At 42.7% G+C, this 21,198-nt stretch overlaps 1 protein-coding gene across 2 annotated transcripts in view; it reads left to right on the top strand.

The window, feature by feature from the left end:
* Positions 1 to 13,552: 13,552 nt before the first annotated feature.
* The window catches only part of TAFA2 (TAFA chemokine like family member 2), a 199,215-nt gene continuing 191,569 nt past the window's right edge, over positions 13,553 to 21,198 (top strand). For both annotated transcript variants that reach the window (XR_012834004.1, XM_075745299.1), the window contains exon 1: positions 13,553 to 14,441. The gene's annotated coding sequence lies outside the window, so the exon portion shown is untranslated. The remainder of the gene's footprint in view (positions 14,442 to 21,198) is intronic.

Below are 21,198 nucleotides of genomic sequence, written 5' to 3'. Positions count from 1 at the left end.
CTAATGTAATAAAAAGGATCATTTACTGACAGGCAACCCTGTAAAATTAAATTCTTCCCTTTAGAATTTACAAGGGTCTTCAAACAAATACATAAACCATCTCGTCATCTGGAGTTTTTTTAGGTGGTGGTGAAACAGGAGAGGTGGTTTGAAAGAGCTTTGAGTGGGAGCTGGCTGAGAGCCACCCCGCCGGGGCGAGGGGCCGGAGGCGCGGCCGGAGGGGCGCACAGGGGCGGGTGGGGGCGGCAGCGCCGCAGCCGCCGCACGGAGCCTCCTGCGGAGCCGCCGCAGCCCCCGGGTCCCGGCGCTGCTCCCGCCCGCCCCGCTCCTCCCCGGCCCATTCCTCTCCATCTAAATATCCGCGGGCCGGCAAGCAGGGCAGCTGCTGGAGAGGGCTGGCCCCTGCATCAGCGGTGGGACCGGGGCTCTGAAGTGGGCAAAATCCAGAGGCGCAGCACAGACTGTTATCGGCCCGAAGCTTTTGTGCTCAGACTTAATTTTTATTTTACAGGTACTATTTAGATACAAAGGGACACAGTTTCCCAAGTGTTAGAAAATTTCTCTTGGCTATATCATCCTGAAAGAGAAACTAGTGCTTTGGCTGAAGGGAGTGGCCGTGCCGCTCCATACAAGTGGAAGGTGAGCCTTTCTGGTAGAGCGCAGGACCCGCGAGTGTGGTGTGAGAAAAAGACCACTAGGACAAAGTTACACTGGATATCTTCTTTTCCCTCTTGAGATAAACATTTTCAGTGTATTAAGTTTGCAGACCTCACAGAAACTCCCCCCACCCCTCTATTTGGTGAATATATATGAGAATTTACAGTGTGAATGGGTGCGTGAAGCTAGAAGCAACTAAACTGAGGATGAGGCAGTGGTTTCTTTTAATTAAATGTCATAGAATCATAGAATCATAGAATTATAGAATCATAGAATGGTTTGGGTTGGAAGGGACCTCAAAGATCATCTAATTCCAACCCTCCTGCCATGGGCAGGGACACCCTCCACTAGACCACATTGCCCAAAGCCCCATCCAACCTGGCCTTGAACACTTCCAGGGATGGGGCCTCCACAACCTCTCTGGACAACCTGTTCCAGTGCCTCACCACCCTCACAGTCAAGAATTTCTTCCTTATATCTAATCCAAATCTATCCTCCTTCAATGTAAAGCCATTACCTTACATACCTTTATAAACAGTCCCTCTCCAGCTTTCCTGTAGGCCTCTTCAGGTACTGGAAGGCTGCTATAAAGTGTCCTTGGAGCCTTCTCTTCTCCAGGATGAACAAACCCAACTGTCTCAGCCTGTCTTCACAGGAGAGGTGCTCCAGCCCCCTGATCATCTTTGTGGCCCTCCTCTGGACTTGCTCCAACAGGTCTGTGGGTGTTCAACCTTTTGTCATCCAGACTTCTGCAGACTGGGCCTTTTGGTAGGAACCTGTGTGGCATTACATTTTCTGAGAAGATGGTGAGTTTCCATCTCTGGTACCTGCACCTTTTATTGCTTCATACAGGAGTATCGCAATATGATCCACCATGGCTTGCCCGGGACAAGCCCACAAACTTCAATTAGACTTAGCAGGATCCAACAACCTGCTGAATTACAGTCATATGCTTGGTGTAATTCTTTTTTCAAGAAACCATCTTAAGGTCTGGGTTTCCATATGTTAACAAACCACTATACTTGTGTGCTTTCCATCAGTTTGGAGTGGATGAGATAATGTAGCTTATTACACTCACAGAGCAAAAACATTTTGCTTGACCATTTATTCTTCCCTCCTGATCTGTGATAGCCTAAGAGTCTTTCGTTTCAGTTTGTGTTGGAAAACCTGTTTCCAGCATTTCTCGTCCACTTGTATGTCGGTCTGAGGGGTGATAACAGCAAGCAGCAAGACTGCTTTTAATGTTTTGAGACAACTCAAATGAACTGGTTTGGCTTTCCTTTAGAATAAGCAGGATGTGGATTTGGAGACTAATGCGAGTGCTTAAAAATATTGTCTCATGTTAAACTATGACATTAAAACGTCATATGTTCTGTCAGTGTTTATGATTGAATTCAGATGTCTCCTTTTAGTAAGTGGACCCATTGACCTCAGAAGATGTGTACCATGTAATGAGCATATGTGTTCCCCTGGAAGAAAGGCACATACTACTGGACACTGGAATGAAGGCTGTCCCTGCCCCACAGTTACCTGCAGTATACAGGAGAGGAGTAAAAACGATGAACAAGCTTACCATGACAGAGAGAACTTGTGCTGGGACAGGGATGTCAGAGTGGAGGTGAGCTGAGTAACCATATGCTGTGCCTGTGTGGAGAGGGTGAAGGGAATGCTTGCATTGGCTTGTATTATATTGATATTACATTATTAAACCAAACCAAACCAAAACAAACCTGACAAACAAAACCAACACCAACACACCCAAATCTAACTCCAGGAAATTAATACAGTGTATAGCCTTTGTTTTTGAACAAGTGTCATCATCATTTCTCAAACTTGTTTACATAAGGAGTAAATTGGCTTATGCTTATCCATGTGTGCAATTTCCAGGTATACCATTAAGAAGTTTTGCTGGCTTTGACTCCCACAACTGATTTACTAATTGTATAGTTGTGTTACCCGATACTGAAATGGCTCCGAATCTATCTGCTGAGGGTGATATTTTAAATGTGAAGCTGCTAAAGTTTGTTTAACATGTCAGTCATGTCAAAGTCTGTTTAGATACATTCTAAGTTTTTACAGAATTGACCAATTTCTCTAAAAATAGCTCAAAAGGGATCATTATTATAGATTAATATAGATGTGTCTGCATGGTTATCATTCATGCTTCATAAAAATTCCATTTAATTTTTAAAATCTGCTGCTAAATTTTTATGATGCAATATAATCTTGGGTCAGGAAGGATAAGTAACCATTGTAATGCAACAAAAACAGCTTCACAATACAAAGGGATTAATTTAAGGGTGATCATTTAAATAATAGCTAATAAAATAAAACTTGTTTTATGTACATTTTAAGAGCTAAACTAATCAAAGCTTAAAATGTGATAGGATAATAAAGCAAAGCTCATTAATTTGGCATAGTAAAAATACATACAATCAAAAAAAGCTGGAATAAGCACAAGCTCACAATAAGAGAAAAGTGCTGAGCATTTAATCTTATTCTCGCTGAAATCATTGTAGAAATTCAGAGCAACTTCAGCTGGAGTCACAGCACACTGGTAGATGGCCAATCTGCTCTTCTCTCACTGTTATCAGTGCTGCCTGTTTGTGCTGGAGGGATGTGGAAAATGATGTAAAGGATGCCATTTCATGCTATCATCCACTCTGTTTTGAAAGGAAGGGAGAAAAAAGAGGGGAGAGGTAACCGACTAACATGCAGTCACAGGAACCAGGGTTTCATCAGCAAAGACTGATGGTCAATCTGGCACATTTCTGCATATTCCATACATTCATGATCTGGTAGGAAAATGAGGAATCATCAGAATATTTAATGGAGCATTTAAATTGCCCATGCAAGTTCAGGTGTTTAAGTAATTCTGGCAGAGTTATACTATAAATGGCCTCATTAATCTGAGTCTGTAATAGATTACATTGTCCTTGCATTTTCTTTTGCTAGGTTTCCTATAGAAGAAAGCCTTATGCATTTTGGAGCCCCATCTGATTTCAACAAAATTTGAGAGATGGGTAGTAGTCTTAAAGCTATTCAATTACAGTAAGAAAAGATGCCTGGGAAGAAGAGAAAAAAGCCACAAGTGCATCTCTCTGAAAAGCTGTCCCTTGGGATTACCCTTACACAAAAAAGAGAAAATTTTAAATTCTCCAGCATAGGAAAAGCTTCAATCAACCATGAGGTAAAATCCATAGGAAACGAGACTTCATTAGTGCCAGAGCTCACAGAATTTGTTATTATTCAGCTTGTTTAGCAACTTCAAATTTTAGACAACTCTTTTCCTTTGATATGTCACCTGAATCTTAACAGGGTATTAGATCTCCTGCTTTTTATCTGTGTAAGGCTACAATGAAAACAAAAAAGAAAACCAACCCAGAGTTCCCTAGGCGATTTTCTTTCTGTGGGTATATGCATATATGTGACAGAGAGGAGGAGAGCAGAAGGAAAGGGAAGCCTAACGGAACTGAAATGTCCTTTCACAAGATTTGGTAAGGCCGTGTATTATCCCGTCTGCGTTCTGCCTTCTGACATCTGGTGGCAAAATCTCTCCATTACAGTGCTTGCTCTGAATTTTTCGGAAATCTGCCCCCCACAACAACTCTGCGGGCTTCTCTGACATTTGTGGGTGCTTAATGCCAGTGAAAACCAGGACACTTGTGGATAAGGAGGAAATTCTGGAGTCTGGCAGGGAGCAGCAGATATGCCATGAAGCTTAAAGTGGGAGGAAAACAAAGAAGATTTATGTAGTAGGTTTATCACTCTAGCAGCAGCAGCATCTCTCTGCATCCCAGGCTATGCCTCCTGTGCAGAGTGGAGACATCGGAGATACCTCTGAACTGCTCAGAAAAGCAATTTTTTCCACGCCAAGCTCTGAGCACTGAGCCTGCTTCCAGTTGCCAAATCCCAGCACACCTGCCTGACACTGCATCTGCTGTGGCTGTGTGCCCCCTGACCACAAGTAAAAATGTGCATTTTGCTCATTGTGAATACTGAGTTTCGGGGCTGCAAGCACATACAGAAATGATTGATCCTAAAATATAATTTTTGAAGAAAACTATAAGTGATTAAGCATTGGTTAGAATGAAAATATCAAAATGATTCTCATGACTATACAAGATACTTCCCCAAGGACCTCAGGCTCCCTCAGTTATTGCTTACCGTCCCTACATTATGTTTGGTCTGTGTTTCAGAAAATAAGTGTTACCACATCCAAGATCAAGCCAAAAGATTTAGTCATATGTTTACCATACCCCATGGGTAAGAAAGAAATGGAAATTTGAACTGACCTTGTTACATGAGGCCATCCCATGGGCAGTGAAGCTCTTCAGGTTGGCCAGAGCTGAGGCAGTCAACATCAGGGCAAACGTTTTGGCAGGATGAGGGATGCTAGATGGGGGCATGTGGGCTGCGGGGACTCAGGTGGTGACATTTCTGTCCATCCACGTGTGGCTGTTTAGCATGGGTAACCACATACTAATTTCACCTCAGTAAGGTGAGGGTGGACTTAGTTGTAACACCGGAGAGGTGCGCATAAGCTCTTCTGAGGCATCTCAGCACTCTGCCGTCACACAGTCCAAGTTCTGAATAAGATAAGGTTAATCTAAAGGACTGCTGACTACAAATTTACTCCCTTCAAAGGAATCAGATGACGATGGCCACAAAAGCAGAAAAAGTCAAAGGCACGCATCCTGTAGCATTTCCTACCATGTATTTGATGAAGGAGGAAAGGCTTGAGCGGGAAGGCAGAGTTCACTCAGTCTGACTTCCCAGCCCTGCAGATCCTGAGATCTAAGTGGCAGTAATCCCCTCTAGGTACATACAGTTTTCTTTCATATTTATACAAAGAGAAATTACTTCCATATAGACTATTAACTATGTCATCCATTAGCTCCACATTTGTAATCTCATTGAAAGGTGTAACTACTCTAAATAGAGATGTAACTTTTTATGTATTTGGAGTGGGTTTTCTTGATTCTGCATTAATCAGAGGCATTTTTTCATACTGAATTAATAGCTGTTTGTTCTCAACCAAGCCAAAGTGCTCTTTGGCTAAAAAAAAAAAAAAAAAAAAAAAAAAAGCATTTCCTTTTGGTCTTGTTCTTGCAAACATCTTGAAATCTGCAATTCAGAACATTTAAACATGATCATATTCTATTCTTGTTTTGGTTTCCCTTCTCCATCCCCCAATTTCAGGCTGTTTTGAGATAAATATGGTAGATAATATTCTAAATAATAGTACTACTTTTGCCTGTACTCAGTATGCAGAAAGACGATATCAAAATACACCTTTTTGCCTTACTATTAAACACCATAAAATGCAAAGTCCGCAACAACCTTTAAGGCATCTTATAATGTTTTTAATGCACACACACTAGCCTAGTACATTCTTGGGTGCAATTCTCTTTTATTTTTCCTTCCCTTATTAAAACATAGGTGGTTAAAATACAGAAGAAGAAAGACTTAAAATCAGACAGAAATGCTGAGGGACAGAACAATTTATTCCTATTTAATGTATTGTATCCTTCACTTAACTTAGTGAACTTTAAAATATACTATTTGAAAGAGTGTGTTGTAACTATAAAAGTCGTAGTATTATTTCTCTAGAAAAAATGACCTAGGTAAGTTCACAGTGACTTTTCTTTGCAGCAAACACCACATCTGACAACCCCCTAATTTATCTCTCACTGCGAGGGAACTGAGTTACTGGGCTAATAAGCTTTGACACCTTTTTTACCAAAATTTGCGATGCCTGTTTTAAAAATGACACTACACAGATTAGAAAATGCTATATCATGAGATAATGAATGGCACCATGAATCTCTACAGTGAAGTCTAATCCTTCTTGTAGATGAACTCTCAAGTCTGCCAACACGTTTCCCCCAGTAAAGACATTTCAAAAAAAAAATAGGTATGATTCGTTTTGTGAAATCAGCCTGATCCTTACTTACCTTTATTACACATGGTCTGCCTAACCTCCTGTTTTCACAAGGTCTCCTTTTCTTTAATATAATTTAATTGTCTAAACATAATTAATTCATGAAAATAATTCAAGACATACTTTTGGAAATAATGATATTTATTTTAAAATTAGATTAAAATCTCATTAGGTAAGGAGGTCTGCTTTTTTTCCCATTTTGTCTATAATGCAACTTTTAATGTAAAATTGAAACAAAATCAACAGACATTTAACCAAGAATAAAACATTTATTCATTTTGAAGTTCTTAGTAGCATGACTGCAAGAGCTGATGCTGTTTGATACATAGGAAAATAGGAACTACTGTATTTTTATATCAGATTAAGACAAACGCATGCACGAATGAGTTCTATAATATAGTAATCCAAATTTAGGCCAGATGTGTGCAAACACTTTTTCTCTTGTCGTTTTTGCCTCCTGATTTCTTTCTCTGGATGCCTTATTTAGTGATTGCTTCTATTTCCTGCTCTGAGGCCCACAGGCGTAGGTGGAGGAAGAATTTTTTTCTTTTTCTTTTTTTTTTTTAAGGAAAAAAGGCTAATATTTTTTCCTGGATATAATTTGGGGCTTTTCCCAAGCTCATGAATAGTACTTACTGTACCTTCAATGAGAAACCAGCCCTAGACTTAATGTTCTTATTATTTAAACCTTTGCTATGCAATAGAACCCTGTAGTCACCCCAAAATGTTTGGCCCATGGACTCTTCCTTTTGGTGTAATAAAGCACAGACCTGTTGCTTATTAAGTATATAACATAACCAAGCAGATTACTTGTTAAAAAGAAAATTTAAGACTATTTCCAAAAGGCGGGAAGACCAAGTATTGTTCTCCTTCTGATCTGAATTCTTCTGGTGTTTTTTTTTTTCTTTTTTTTCCTGCTTTTCACATGGATTCCAACCTAGATTCAAAAAGAAATTTAGGAGCCACAGCACGAAATATTGCAACACCTAACGTTTTGGTATGTGCTTCACCCAGAGCAAGACTCAGAAGCTATGCCTGGCAGCATTGGGTCTCTAATGCACAGAGAAAGTAAGGTGCCTTATGATGATATATAAAAGATCTAAAAAGCTCAGTAGTGACTTGTCAAGAGGTAGCAAATGAGAAATGAGGACTGCAGGTTTTTAAATCTTTCCCCTTTAGGGAGCTTAGGTGCTTTACGAAGTATTAGACAGAAGCATCTTTATATTTCAAAATAGCCACAGTTCTCACAGCCTGGGGGATTTTGCTCTTTTTGATGAAATTGCGTAAGAAAAAAGATGTGTTTGTATGATATTCTATGGGGTAGGTCAGACAAACAGCATTCATCACAGGATTTCTTCATCTTTGTTTAGCTCTGCTTTGTGGATGAGTTTGGGGGAGTAAAGTACCACCCCTGGTAGGGGAAGATCCATAGGGACCACGTAAGCATACAGTAGTCTGTGAGACCAGGTGCACTTTGCATCCAAGTGTGCCGAGGGAATGGGATGATGTCAGTGTGAGACCACTCTCTATCATCTACAGATGTTCATGGTGACAGGAGAAGGTCCTGACTAATTGGAAAATGGTAAATATGCCCATTTTCAAGGAGGCAAGGAGGAGTATGGGGGGAACTACAGGTCAATCTGCAGGAAAGTTGTGGAGAAAGTTCTCCTGGAAGTCATTTCCACACAAATGAAGGGCAAGCAGGTGATTTGGAATAGTCAATATGGATTTGCTAAAGGCAAATTTTGCCTGACCAACCTGATTGCCTTCTACGGTGAAATGACTGGCTGTGTGGGGAAAGGGAGAGCAGTGGATGTTGTTTATCTTGACTCTAGGTAGGCTTTTGACATGGTCTGCCATAACATCCTTGTAGCCAAACTGGGCAGATATGGACTGGATGAGTAGTTAATAAAATGCGTGAAAAATTGGTTGAACTGCAAAGCTTGAAGAGCAGTGGCTGGTCACTAGTGGTGTTCCTCAGTGTTCAGTACCGGAGCCCATAATGGTTACGGTCTTCACCAACAATCTGGATGACAGTGGCAAACACTCCCAGCAGGTGACCCCAAAATGTGGGGAGCAGTCAATACACTGGAAGGCAGGGCTGCCACTCAGAGGGCTCAAAAAAGGCTGGGGAAGTGAGGTCACAGAAATTTCATGAAGTTCAACAAAGACAAATTTAAGTCCAGCACCTGGGACAGAATAACCCCATGCAACAGTACAAGCTTGGCACTGATGATGTAGAAAATGTCTTTGCAGAAAATGCCTGTAGGTGCTGGTGGACGAGTTGAACGTGAGTTAGCAGTGCATCCTAGCAGTGGTGAAGGCAAGATAGACAAGAAATTGAAAGCTGTGTTTGTTCAGCCCCTTTAAAGAAGGGAAAGGGGAGATCTAAGTGCTGTGTTCAACTACTTATGGATGCTTACAGGGAAGATGGAGCCAGAGGCTTCTTGGAAGTGCACAGCAGAGGGATGATAGTCAATGGACATGAGGCAGAAAGAGAAATTCTGACAAATTTGATTGGATGTAAGGAAGAAAATCCTTCACAATGAGGGCAGTCAAATGCTGGAAAAGGGCCGGAGAGCCTGGTAGGTAGAATCTTTCTTTGTGGAACTATCTGAAACCACAGGGGACAGCCCTGAGCGACCTGATCTAACTGTGAAGTCAGCCCACCCATAACTGGGGTTTGGATCCTCAGCCCAACGAGACCTCCAGAGGTCTCTTTCAACCCATTTTTTTCCCTGATTCCCAGCTTTCTCTCCTCTTAAATGAAAGCAACAAAGTTTTGCTCCTAAAATAACATTGAATATGTACATATATCTGCGTTTTTTCATCCTGGAAGATGTCATTATTCTATGAGCAGCATTTCTATTAGCATGCATAAGCAATCCATGTCATTTCATATCTTAGAAGAATGATTTCAAATGGTAAAAAAAAAAATCATCATAGTGTTTATCTGTATCACTTATGTGTTGTGGAAAAGAAAGAATGGTTACTTCTGTTATTTTTTTGCAGTCAGTTTTTCCATTTTATGTGGAAGCTTTGAAAAATCAGTGACAATTCCAATATGCTAGTTAAAAACCCCATTTCCTTCAAAATCCAATAACCAGCATGATTTTAATAAATGCCTGTGGGAGACGTATTAAAGAACCCCAGAATAACTTTGCTCCATTGCCTTTTCATTTTCCATCAGCTTCTCAGGAGTCAATTCCCTTTATTTTTGTATGTGAATATTTGGAATGTACCAGAGCTTTTAAAGAACTTTAAATTTGGTGGACCAGATTCTCACCTGTTATAAAAATATGAGTAACTGCGTACCTATATACACATTGTAAAGGAGACTTTTAGGCACTTGTTGGACTGTCCCAGCTCACAGAGCGTCAGGATGGTAACCGAAAATAATTTGCAGCAGCTGACTTTTGGAATCTATGCTTCCTCTTCGCCAGCTTTAGGGAATGGCAATAGAGGAACGTTGTAGGATGCTGCAGCACATCAGGCTCTAAGCCACAACAGGTCTCCTTACATTGAGGTATTCCTGATGAGAGCTGTGGTCTATGTCCCTGCTTATTTTAGTACCTGAAGTTCAATATTAAGAGAGAAGGAAGACCCCAGTAAAACCCTGATCTTTATGAACAAAATGAGTAACCAAGAACCTAACTGCTAAACTGAAGAACAGTGCCACAGCTGACACTTTTAGTTAGTTTAGGTTAGAAGCATGGTGGGTGATGGGAGGGGTCTCTTGGGAAAGATAAAGGAGCAAAATTGTTGGTAGACATTAGTGAACTCATCAGTTCTTAGAGTCAAAATCTACATGTGGCTATCAAAATATAAATTTTCTTTCTCTCTATTTAGCAGCTCAGAACATGCATACCTCTGAGTAAAATCAGTGTTTAAAAAAGATACATACCATATCCACATCTATGTAACTACTCAGAAACAAGTTCTTATTTTCCTTATTTTTATGCTGTGCTGTTCACCTAGAAATGGAAATGCTGAAGTTGTTCCAAACATTATATCTATTGCGACTGCCAATGCCCATTTTCATGTTTTATGCTTTTCTTTTAGTGTGTGGAAGAGCCCAACAAACTGATGAAAAGTAAGAAATAGTGATACTAACTCGAAAATGAAACAAGCTGAAAGAAGAAAGAGAGAACATTCATATAATAATTGTGTTTCGTAACTGTATTGTGTTCTAAGCCACGGTATTCAGCTGGGGATTTTCCAGTCAGAAAGACATAAATACAGGCTGTGTAGGACAAAGACTGCCAAGCTGGTATTTCCAGAAAATGGTAAATTTATCATATGGTGCATGTGCAGCATGTACAAATGCACCTTTGGAGATGAGTCAGGCTTACTAAGTAAGCATCTGTAAAACCAGCTGCACTGTTATAGGTGCAACGGATCATTTCAGTTCCTCCCGGGAGTGTTGGCCGTACTGTGAAAGCATGTAGAGAAGCTTCCTGAAAGCATGTCTTTCTGCATGGTGTCCCACAACCTGTGTGTGAGTACTGCACATTTGTTCAGATTTTCAGATGTTGTGCAAAGTGGTCTGGAACAACTGCTCATGTGCAGCAGGACCACGCTGTAAATAATGACCACACTTTCCAAGATTTGCACAAACAAAATTCACAGGCTTCGAAACAGGTCATCTTATCTATTGCTTTGTCTACTGCTTTTTCTTCTGTGTCTACTGTTTTTTCTTCTGTTGTTTGCCTGTGACTTGTTTGTATTGTTTTAACTGGGTGATAATAGTTCTGTGTCTTCAGATGTGTTTGCCTGATTTCCGTAACAGCAGGACACCAATATGAAACTACTGAGTAGCCTCTGGTCTTACAATACACAGTCAACTTGAGTGTAATGATACATGCAGCTAATATAGGTATATGTGCTCCCATAATTACAAGACGTTTGCTATGTTTAAAGTGCAACAGCTGCTGTAGTTGCATTTTAGCTGCTGTAGTTGCATTTTCGATGTGCTGTGACTGCTTTTAATCCAGTAACAATACTTGTGGTCCTACACTGACCCATGCAACAGGAAAGGTTACTCATTCCAGTATGTATTCAGGATCCCTGGTCATTTTGCATTGGTGGGGCAGGAGCATGATCCCCGTTAGTTTGGGTCTACCAAATTATGCTGCTCATAGCACGGTCTTGGTTGTTTCAGTTCCCTCTGCATTATTTTTAGCTGTTTGCAAATGTAGAAACACAGTTACTGTGTTACATAGAGAAATGGTGATATTGTATCAGCTTCCAATGAACGAGATAAGACCGCATTTGTCTTTACAACCAGCAGCCTTTTAATTTGGCTGCAGTCCGCATCCAGGCATGTATGTGTACCGCAGTGCTTGCTGCAACAGCAGTTGTGACAACCACATACCAGGCTACTTTTAACTTGCCCTTTCCATACCAACCTCTTTGTATTTCATCCTACAGCTGCGTCACTGTGTGTGGGGTAGTCAACATTAAGCCTTTATTTTGCCTTTTCTTTTTTTGACTGCACGGACCCTTAGGTCTCTATTTGCCTTGAAAAAAATAATTCAAACATTCCACAGATCCTTATATGGAAAAACACTGGCATGAACAGTAACAACTGGGGAAGTGTTTCACTTCCCTCTTCTGTTTCTCACTCTGTTGAGTATCAACATCATGTAAGATGTGATGACAGTTAAGGACTCAACAAAAGCTTCTTTTCAGAAAACTTGCTATTATACTAGCTGGTACAAATTAAAAATAGACAACAGATGATGTCGAAAGCTGGAGAGGGACTGTTTACAAGGGCATGGAGTGATAGGACAAGGGGTAATGGGTTTAAGCTGAAAGAGAATAGATTTAGATCAGATATTAGGACAAAATTCTTGACTGTGAGGGTGGTGAGACAGGAACAGGTTGCCCAGAGAGGTTGTGGATGCCCCATCCCTGGAAGTGTTCAAGGCCAGGTTGGATGGGGCTTTGGGCAACGTGGTCTAGTGGAGGGTGTCCCTGCCCATGGCAGGGGGGTTGGAACTAGATGATCTTTGAGGTCCCTTCCAACCCAAACCATTCTGTGATTCAATATCAGTACTTCTTAATGTTGCATGCATCCATCAGTGTTTAACCTAGGAGTGCACAAGAATTCTAGGAGAGAACTGAGAATTTGACTCTTTGATATTACTGTAACAAATGAGGGCCCTTTCTCACCTTTTTTTTGGCATCCCTCCCCTCCATTTCTCTGCATCCCTGTTCAGACAGCACAAAACACACTGAAAAAATGAGGAAGCTATGCTTTTATTTATCCTCACCCACCAACATTTCCCTCTATTAATCAACAGTCGTGGCAGACAAATGCGACCCACCACCCGTCTTTAAGCAGAGAGAGAAGAGACCTACAGGATCTGACCCGTTATACGTTCCCCTACCACCTCCCGAGCGCGGGTGCACGGACCAAACCCGCGACCCCACCACTCGGGCACCACCGTGGGAAGAAGGGCTCGGCCGGGGCCGCGGCTTTCCCGCCGCCGGAGCTGCCGTGCGTGACTCCCTTCTCCCTCTGGAGGGAGACACAGTCCAGCTTTTGGCTGCCGGCGCCGCCGCGTCCCTCCTGCCCCTGCCCCCGCTCCAGCCGCCGCGGGCCCGGCCCCGCTCCCCCGGGGGAGCTGCCCAGTCCTGTCCAGCTCGGGAGCTCCCTCCCCGCCCGGCGCTCAGCCTCCCGCCGGAGGGGAAAGGGGGTCCCGGGGGAGCAGCGTCTGTGCCACCCGCCCCCGCGGCGGGGCTGCCGGGGATCCGGGGGGATCTCCTCCTCTTCCCGGCCACGTGTGCCTGTGCGGAAACTTCGCACCCCCCCCCCCCCCGCCCCGCCTCGCCGCTCCGGAGGGGAGAGGCGAGGAGAGGAGGGAGGGGAGAGCAGCGCCGTGCCGCGCCGTGCTGCGGGGGCGGGCGGGAGGCGGCCCAGCCCCGGTGTGCGCGGGCCGCGGGGGGCGGCGGCGGGCGCAGCCGGCGGAGCCCCGCTCTTCGGTCAAACAGAGCGGCGGTAGCGGGGACCTGCTGCCTCGTACAGGGGCTGGGGAGGAGGGCAGCGAGGAGCTGGGTAAACACCGGGGAGGAGAAGAGCCTCCCCTCCGCACCCCCGGCAGGGCGCGCTTGGAGCTGCCTCTGCTTGTCCGGCCGCCCGGGGCGGCCCCGCGCCCCTCCGCGGTGCGGTGCGGTGCGGTGCGGTGCGCGCAGGTTGGGCGCGGGGCGGCTGCTGCCGCTGCTGAAGGTGAAGCTCTCGCTCTCCAATTACTTTTCCCAAGAGGGAGAAGGAGGCAGCAGGAGGGGGAAGTCGTGCTGTGTGTGAAAGGCAAACCAATCAGAGATGCTCTAACGGAGGGATTGCTGCAGGACGCGCCGGCTTTTCCTCCCTTCCTCTGCCGGCGGGGCTGAATCGGGACGGCACGCAGCTGGCGGAGGGGCCGGAGCCGCACCGGGCTGCAGGACTTCCTCACCCTACGCTTTTCCGATAGCTAATTCATACTTCGTCCTCTTTTATTTATTTTTTTTTTTTTTAATACTCTGAAATCGTGCACGAGAAACACTTCAAGTCTTCCCTCCCTTCCCACTTACTTCACCCTTCCTCTAGCATCTCTTAGCCGGATTCCTGGTGTATTCCCAGAGAGGCGGGGCGAGACCCGGGCCCCGGCGGACGGCTGCCTGTCCCCAGCCCAGCCGAGGGGAGCCGAACCGAGCCGAGCGCGGCGCCGCTCCATGCCCCCGGGCGCTGGCGGGGCGCGGGGCGTGTGCCGGCGATGCCCGGGCGGTAAGGCTGGAGCTCCCCCCCGACGGGAGGCGGCCGATCGCTAGGTGTTTCCAGCAGGAAGCGGGGCTGCAGGTAGGTGAGCGGAGCGCTCCAGGGGCGTGTGTCTGTGTGTCTGTCTAGGCGCTGGGAGGGAGTTTGTCTAGGGGGGGGGGGGCCGGGAGATGTTCTCCGCGGCTGGCGGAGACCCCGCGGAGCGGCGGGAGGAAAGCGGCCGCGGCGGGGCCAGGCGCAGGGTGTGCGGGGCGGCTGGTGCGGGCTGCCGCCCTCCCGCTGCCCAAAAGTTGCAGAAAGCCGGGTGTGAGGGGGAGCTCCTTCGCCGCCCTTCCGCGGCTCCTGCCGGGCGCCTGGGGCAGCCTGCTCCAGCCCTGCGCCGGGAGATCCGCAGGGCTTTATTTTATTTTTTCCCTTTTAATTCTATTTAATTTTATTCAAACGAACACTTCAGCCTTTCAGCAGAGCCGTGGGGAGGTCAGGGGAACCCACCCATTTTTCAGCCCAAGTACTTGCGTCGGAAGGGTGGCCGCTAACTCGCAGCACCCCTGGGCTCCTGGGGGTTTACTCTGTTCAGGAGCCCGGACGCTTTATCGGCCGCGGCTGAAAAAGCGAGGAGTCGCTTTATGAATCCTCGGGGGGAAAAAAAAAAAAAAAAAAGCGATAAAGAGACTGTTCACGGTTTCATTTATTTCTGTGTGTAACGCTCCCCAAGTTGTGGTGTATATAGTATGAAACATCTTGTCCATCCACGTTGCTTTCTTTGTATTTCAGTGAACTCATTTATCTACTAAATACGTTGCAGGCTCTGTATGCCACAGCGAGCGGGCTTTTCCCTTATTCCACCCTATTTATAGCTTTGCAAGAGAAAGTTTTAAAATAACCTGCTTTGTTCCTGTGAAGCTGTAGGATCGGACACCAGGTTATCTATGCAAAGAATAGAGAGCAATAGCTCGCACTGCGCAGCGAGGAGTTGCCATGCATGGCTTTTCTGTACATTTCTTTCTTACCGGGAGTTAAAATCATTGATTAAAGCGTTTTAAATTATATGTGTAGTTACAGTTGTCTCTTTCCAGGTTTTGCTTGGAGATTATCAGTAATTTTTTTTTAGAGCACTGAGTACCTCACTTCTACCACCCACCCCCAGTAGACACCGGCTCAGTGTTTAAAGAACCGTGCTTTGACTCCTGCAGAACTGTCAATGTAAATAATAAACATACTCAACCCCTATCCCTGAAAGCCCCGTAAAGCATTGAGGGTCTTAGGGTCTTCGCACAGCAGTGGATACATTTAAATTACTATTGACTAAATGATAATTGTTATCTGCTTTCTCTGTCTTACCAACTAGTTTCAGACATTAGCATTCAGCCTGCTATATGTTTAACACTTTAAAGCTACTTTATGGGCTGATCTAAATGAAGTCAAACTGATAAATTAAGATTCTTTTCTATAGCGTAAACACTAGAAAAATAGTAGTTCAGTGGTACTAGGAATATAGCTTAGCTGAAGTTGGGAAAGAGCATACTAAGGCATTTTTATCAGGGGTGGCAAAGGTTACATCTCATTATACTTTTTCACAGTAATTGTGCAGTCATTTCATACTGGTGCCTAAATTGTTTTGTGAGTTTATAATTAACACTAGTAAAGTAATTCATGTAAATTTCATTATTAACATTTTATTTCAGAGAGCCATTACTGCTGAGGCAGTATTGAAAGCTATGTGGTTTTTGGTTTCATAAAGTCCCAATTTCCAAAACTACAGTACCGGTATTCTTATGAATGCAAACCTCCTAAGTGCCATAATTTCAGTGGAAAGCTTTGCTGAGTTAGTTGCTAGCAAATCAGGATTACTATTCACTGGTTCCACATGTTGTTTGAACATAAGGGGGCTTTCAAAAATGTGGTATTAATTTTAGGTATGCTGCTGGTGGTGGGTGACTTTGAGATAAAATCTTGATTCCTGTCATGCTGTTTTAATCAGAGAATGACGATTAATCTGGCAGTATCTTTTATCATACCAGACATACAGGGTAACCTTTTAACCTGTCTCTTCTTATGATCTGAGGGATCTCAGCCTTACATGTAGATGCTTGTAACGCACTTGATAATTCTGCTGGGGAATACATGAAAAACTTGTTCTGAATGGAAGTAAATAGATGTGTGTACAGACGGATATTGGAGATTGCTTTACTGGCAGGTTGCAAAGTGATGATTCATTGAACCCTATCTAGATTTACATAAAGCAAATAATACTTCACACTGAATTGTGGTGGCAGAGAAACATGTAGCAGCCAAGAAGTTTCATAATTTCATCGCAGGTGATGACAGACTTGATAAAGGACATCTTTACAAATGCAAGCTATATGTTTTTGGTGAGCAAAAAATACCATGAAATTTTTCAGATCTGAGCATCTTCACACTTAAATTTATTGCTGGCTGTATTGCTACTTACCAACCTGTGTAAAGCCTAAATGGTGTATTAGAAATATGTTGCCTTAATTATGTTGTATATTTTACTTACTATAAATAAGTAATAGAACAATGCTAACTAGTTACCACACTGAAGGAAATCACTGACTTTGGAAGACAGAAAAATCACATTATCTAATACTCACCTACACAAAAATGTGATCACCATCTTGAAAAATTGTTCTGAATGATACAACTATCAGTGAGCAAGCAGTTCTATGCCCCTGTTTTAACTTCTGCAGGATTTTATTAGAAATGCTTCATTAAGTCACATTATTCTGCAGCTGTTTGTTCACTGAAAATTAAAATAAAAATCAGGAAGTTTATCCAGCAAAGCAGTATTATTTCCTTTGTTAAGTACTGAAAGTTCAAACAAAAAAAATCCTTTAGCATCAGTGTGCCAGAAACATTGAGTACATCCTATTTTTATGATATATGGATGGCATTTACTGATGCCATTCGTCAATGTATTTATTAGTCCAACGTCATCAAACAAAGAAAATAGATGAAAGTAAACAAAGACTACATGATGATACAGAGGCTAAAGCAAGGGAAGACCCTGCAAATCTGATTAATTAATGTTCAGTCTCATATTTACAGTCTATATTTAAACATCTCATTTAACTGTCCTTCTCTCATCGATTTCCTACTACAGCTCCAGATAATTCAGGTAGCAATAGCTTTTCATTTGAAAATGCATTTTCCATTTACCGTTTGAAATGGTGAATTTTAAAGGCATTGAGGCAAAAGTTGTGTTTGGATAAATATAACAGAAGGGTCTTACGCCAGCAGAGCTGAATACTGACCTGTCCCTGTTCACGACCATTTTTATGTGTTAAGAGGGGCATCCCCATCTGATGTAGACTTTCATTGCTCCATTGGAGTAGTTGAAGCTCTGACATTTTAAACCAGCTGGAGATTTGCTCCATTATGCTTAGATCACTGAATTTAAGTGTGCACTTTAAAAGGATTTTGCTTGCTTTTTTTTTTTTTTTTTAGGATGAGAAAACATCTACATAGTATACTGAGCATCCATTGTAAGTGCCCACCTTCACATTCAAAATACTTTTTAGAAACAGAGGCCCACTCTTGGAGCTATTTCAACAGGAAATTTGGCCCAGTGATTTAGTTTTGTAAGCTGTTAATATACTTCAAAACACTCCTCGTAACTCAGTTCAGATTTACAAAACTCGTCAGACATAGGAATGAATGTGGAAACATTAACAGTAATGCCTTTCATTTTTCCTGGTGACAGCTACAGACCTATCTCCTTTTGCTCTTGGTAGAACTTGGGAAGATCGTGATTTTTGTGCTTTGATTCTTTACACACCCTTGCCAGCCACTCTTGCTAATCATATGTAGTCAGTTATTCATCAAAAGAGAAGACAAAATAATAATGGCCACCTAATGTACTTTTTCATGCTGCTAGTGCAAACCAGTCACATTTTTAAGATAAACAATTCAAGACACTTTTATAGAGCTTCTTTCATACAGTGTGTTTTGAAAAACGCTTTGGAGATGGAAGAGAGAAATAAAGACATCGTGCTTTACAGTACTAGTTATGGCAGGACACTACATACTTATATAAAATGGGATAAAGTCACTACAAAAAGCTTTCTTAGCTTTTTCTTCTGTTCGGATATGTCAGGATGGTGATTTGTAGAATGCATTGTAGCTGTAGCTATTGCTTGAAGTAGCACTAGAAAATGCTTCGTATGGATTTGATCCTTAGTCCTTGCATGAGTAAGGACATACAGGAGTAGCTCCTGTGTCTTTTGCGGTATGGCAGAATCGCTTGTATAATTGCATGTGTAAAAACTGGGAAATTGGATTTTTTTTCCCCTTGTTTAAAGCTCATCAAACCTCATAATCCGTACTATGTTAATTGCTTACATTTTCCAGTAGCCTCACTTCACGTCTTGCTGATCTTGTAATATGAAACTTGAACAGAGGTCTCTCAGCACCATGACAGCATTGTATACAGCTGCCTCTACTGTGAGCATCCCTTTAACAACACCAAGGGGAGAGCTGTAGTATAGGGTAGCACACAGGTGAAAGCACACAGAGCTTTTTTTTTTTTTTAACTCGTGGGTGTTTGGTAATCTCCTATGCTTAAATCACAAATTGGAGTTAAGGCTGCATAAGGTGCTTTAGACTGACAAACTTCACAAGTAAATAAACGCACAAGCGCAGTTCAACAAACCTATTCAGTTGTATAAATAGCAAAATATTAAGATATGAGTTGGTAAGTATGAAACATTTTTGAAATAGATAACCAAGTTTTTAGTTCTGGTTGTATGCCGGCCTCTCTCTGTGTGGATTTCTTGCCTCTGTTGCAATTTTAAGATCCCATATTTGAAGATGAGGTACTGGACTAGACGGACCACTGGCTTGATCCAATAAAGCAATTTCCTTCTTGAAATGCAAGGAGGCGGTATTGGCGTACTGTATATTTTAACTGACTTACTAGAACTAAACTGCAATTGCTTAGTGTACTGGTTTTGCTTTATTTTTCCCTTTTAAAAGCAGGATATAATACATTTCTAAAATAAATCTCTCAGTAACATGCAGTCTCACACCAGCTCTTTTAGAGACAGGAGCACAGACCTGACAAGTCTCTCACATTTGCAGTGATACTCTCGTATTGGATTTCTTCCACTCCCCCACTGCAGTTTCTGCATCACATATTGATAAGGGCAGAGCTGTGGCCTCTGGTCCATCTTGCCACAAAGCAGTTAGCTACGCAGCGCGTGGCCCTCTGCTCGTCTCTGTCTGACATGTCCTGTCATGGAACGGGGGAGAGGGTATGGTGTGCCTCTTGGGGTCACCAAATGGCCTTCCATGCTCATCCAAGTGTCTTTATGCAGGACACTCTTCCTGGTTGCAGGCTTTCCCTGTGGCTTCTCCCTCACCATGTGAAACCACACGTATGAGAGAACCTGTCCCAAAGCCTCTGATGTGCAGTCTCAGGTGCTGCCTTCTGCCCCGTGACTCTGCAAATGGGAGATCTGTGAGCACTGCATTAAAACTTTGTGCTCTAGATCCCCTTTCAGTTGAGACTTTTTTGGTGTTTGTTCCCATTTAAGATATCTGTTTGGCCTTTTGAGTTCTAGGCTCAACCATAACTCATCGGTGGCTGTTGTGTCATTGCACTTAATGGCACTGCGAAGTGACGGAGAATGGCTCGATGGCTCTGAGGAAAGATAATGGCTTTCTGTGCCATTACATTTCCATGTATGTAGGAAACTGTTTGAAATTTGGATCTTTTCCAGTAAGGGATGAGAGACAGTGCCATCTGAAGCTTTTCTCATGATTTATCTAAAATGAGTTAGTAGTCTTAGTTCGGTTATTACTCTAGAAGTGTCCAAGTCGCAAAAGTCACCACTAGCAAAAATTAGGATGTGCGCCTGCTGTGCACACAGAGAGGCAAAACCTGAGGTCTGATCACACAAGGCATTTCAGCTGTAAGCATGTGGCTTCAGTGGGACTAGTCCAATTAATTATGTGCTTGAAGACTTTTCTGAAGCGAGCCTGAATAAACGTTGCTAACTGCTTAGAGTGATCCATGTTGAAGGTGTGTAGATGAGGTGCTGTTGAGACGACTATGTCTGTGTCTGTATTTTGGGTATAAATTCAAGATGAGCTTTGTTTTGATGGCTTGTCAGTCCTATACCTATCGTAAACATTCAGTCCCCTTAAATTCAGAACAGAGATTGTATAACAGCAGGTAATTTTCAGAAAGATACTCCAAGTAGCTACCCTGTATTATAGTATTAGAAACTACTATTACGATCATGTACATTTTCAAATGTGATGATACTGGTGTGGCACCAAAGTAAAATAACACTTTCTGACAAAACATATCAGGCTATGGTAATCCCGCAAGAAATGAGGTCATGTTTAAAGTGTAATTGCAGAAAAAAAGATCTGTTTCAGTACCATGACAGGAGAAGAATACTCTCTCTGGACTGTGTTACCTGTGTTTGTTTAGCTTTGAAATTTTTTTATCTATGTATTGTAACAAATAAGCTATACTTAAATAAGATGGGAAATTTTATCTTGAGGTCTGGCAACAGCAGCAAATAACGTGAGATAAGTTCTGGTTTATAAGCTTACTGGAACCAAGACAGAAGAAATATTGTATTTGTATGCTAACATAACATGCTATAGATTCAGATACAATATTATCAGCCAATACGCTTAATGTTGCCTGACACTTCTCATTATGTGATGCTGCTTTTTTCCATTCAATCTAGAATCATGAGGGATGTCCCTTGCATTGGAATTAAGGTAATACTTAAAACACATTACTGCCAAAGTGTCCAAACCTTCATAATCAAGGCATTACATTGATATTTGTGCAATGGAT

The sequence above is a fragment of the Balearica regulorum genome, chromosome 1 (assembly GCF_011004875.1).
Source record: "Balearica regulorum gibbericeps isolate bBalReg1 chromosome 1, bBalReg1.pri, whole genome shotgun sequence".
Classification (NCBI taxonomy): Eukaryota; Metazoa; Chordata; class Aves; order Gruiformes; family Gruidae; genus Balearica; species Balearica regulorum.
Note: the sequence above shows the minus strand (reverse complement) of the source record. Positions and strands in the feature narration are given on the sequence as shown.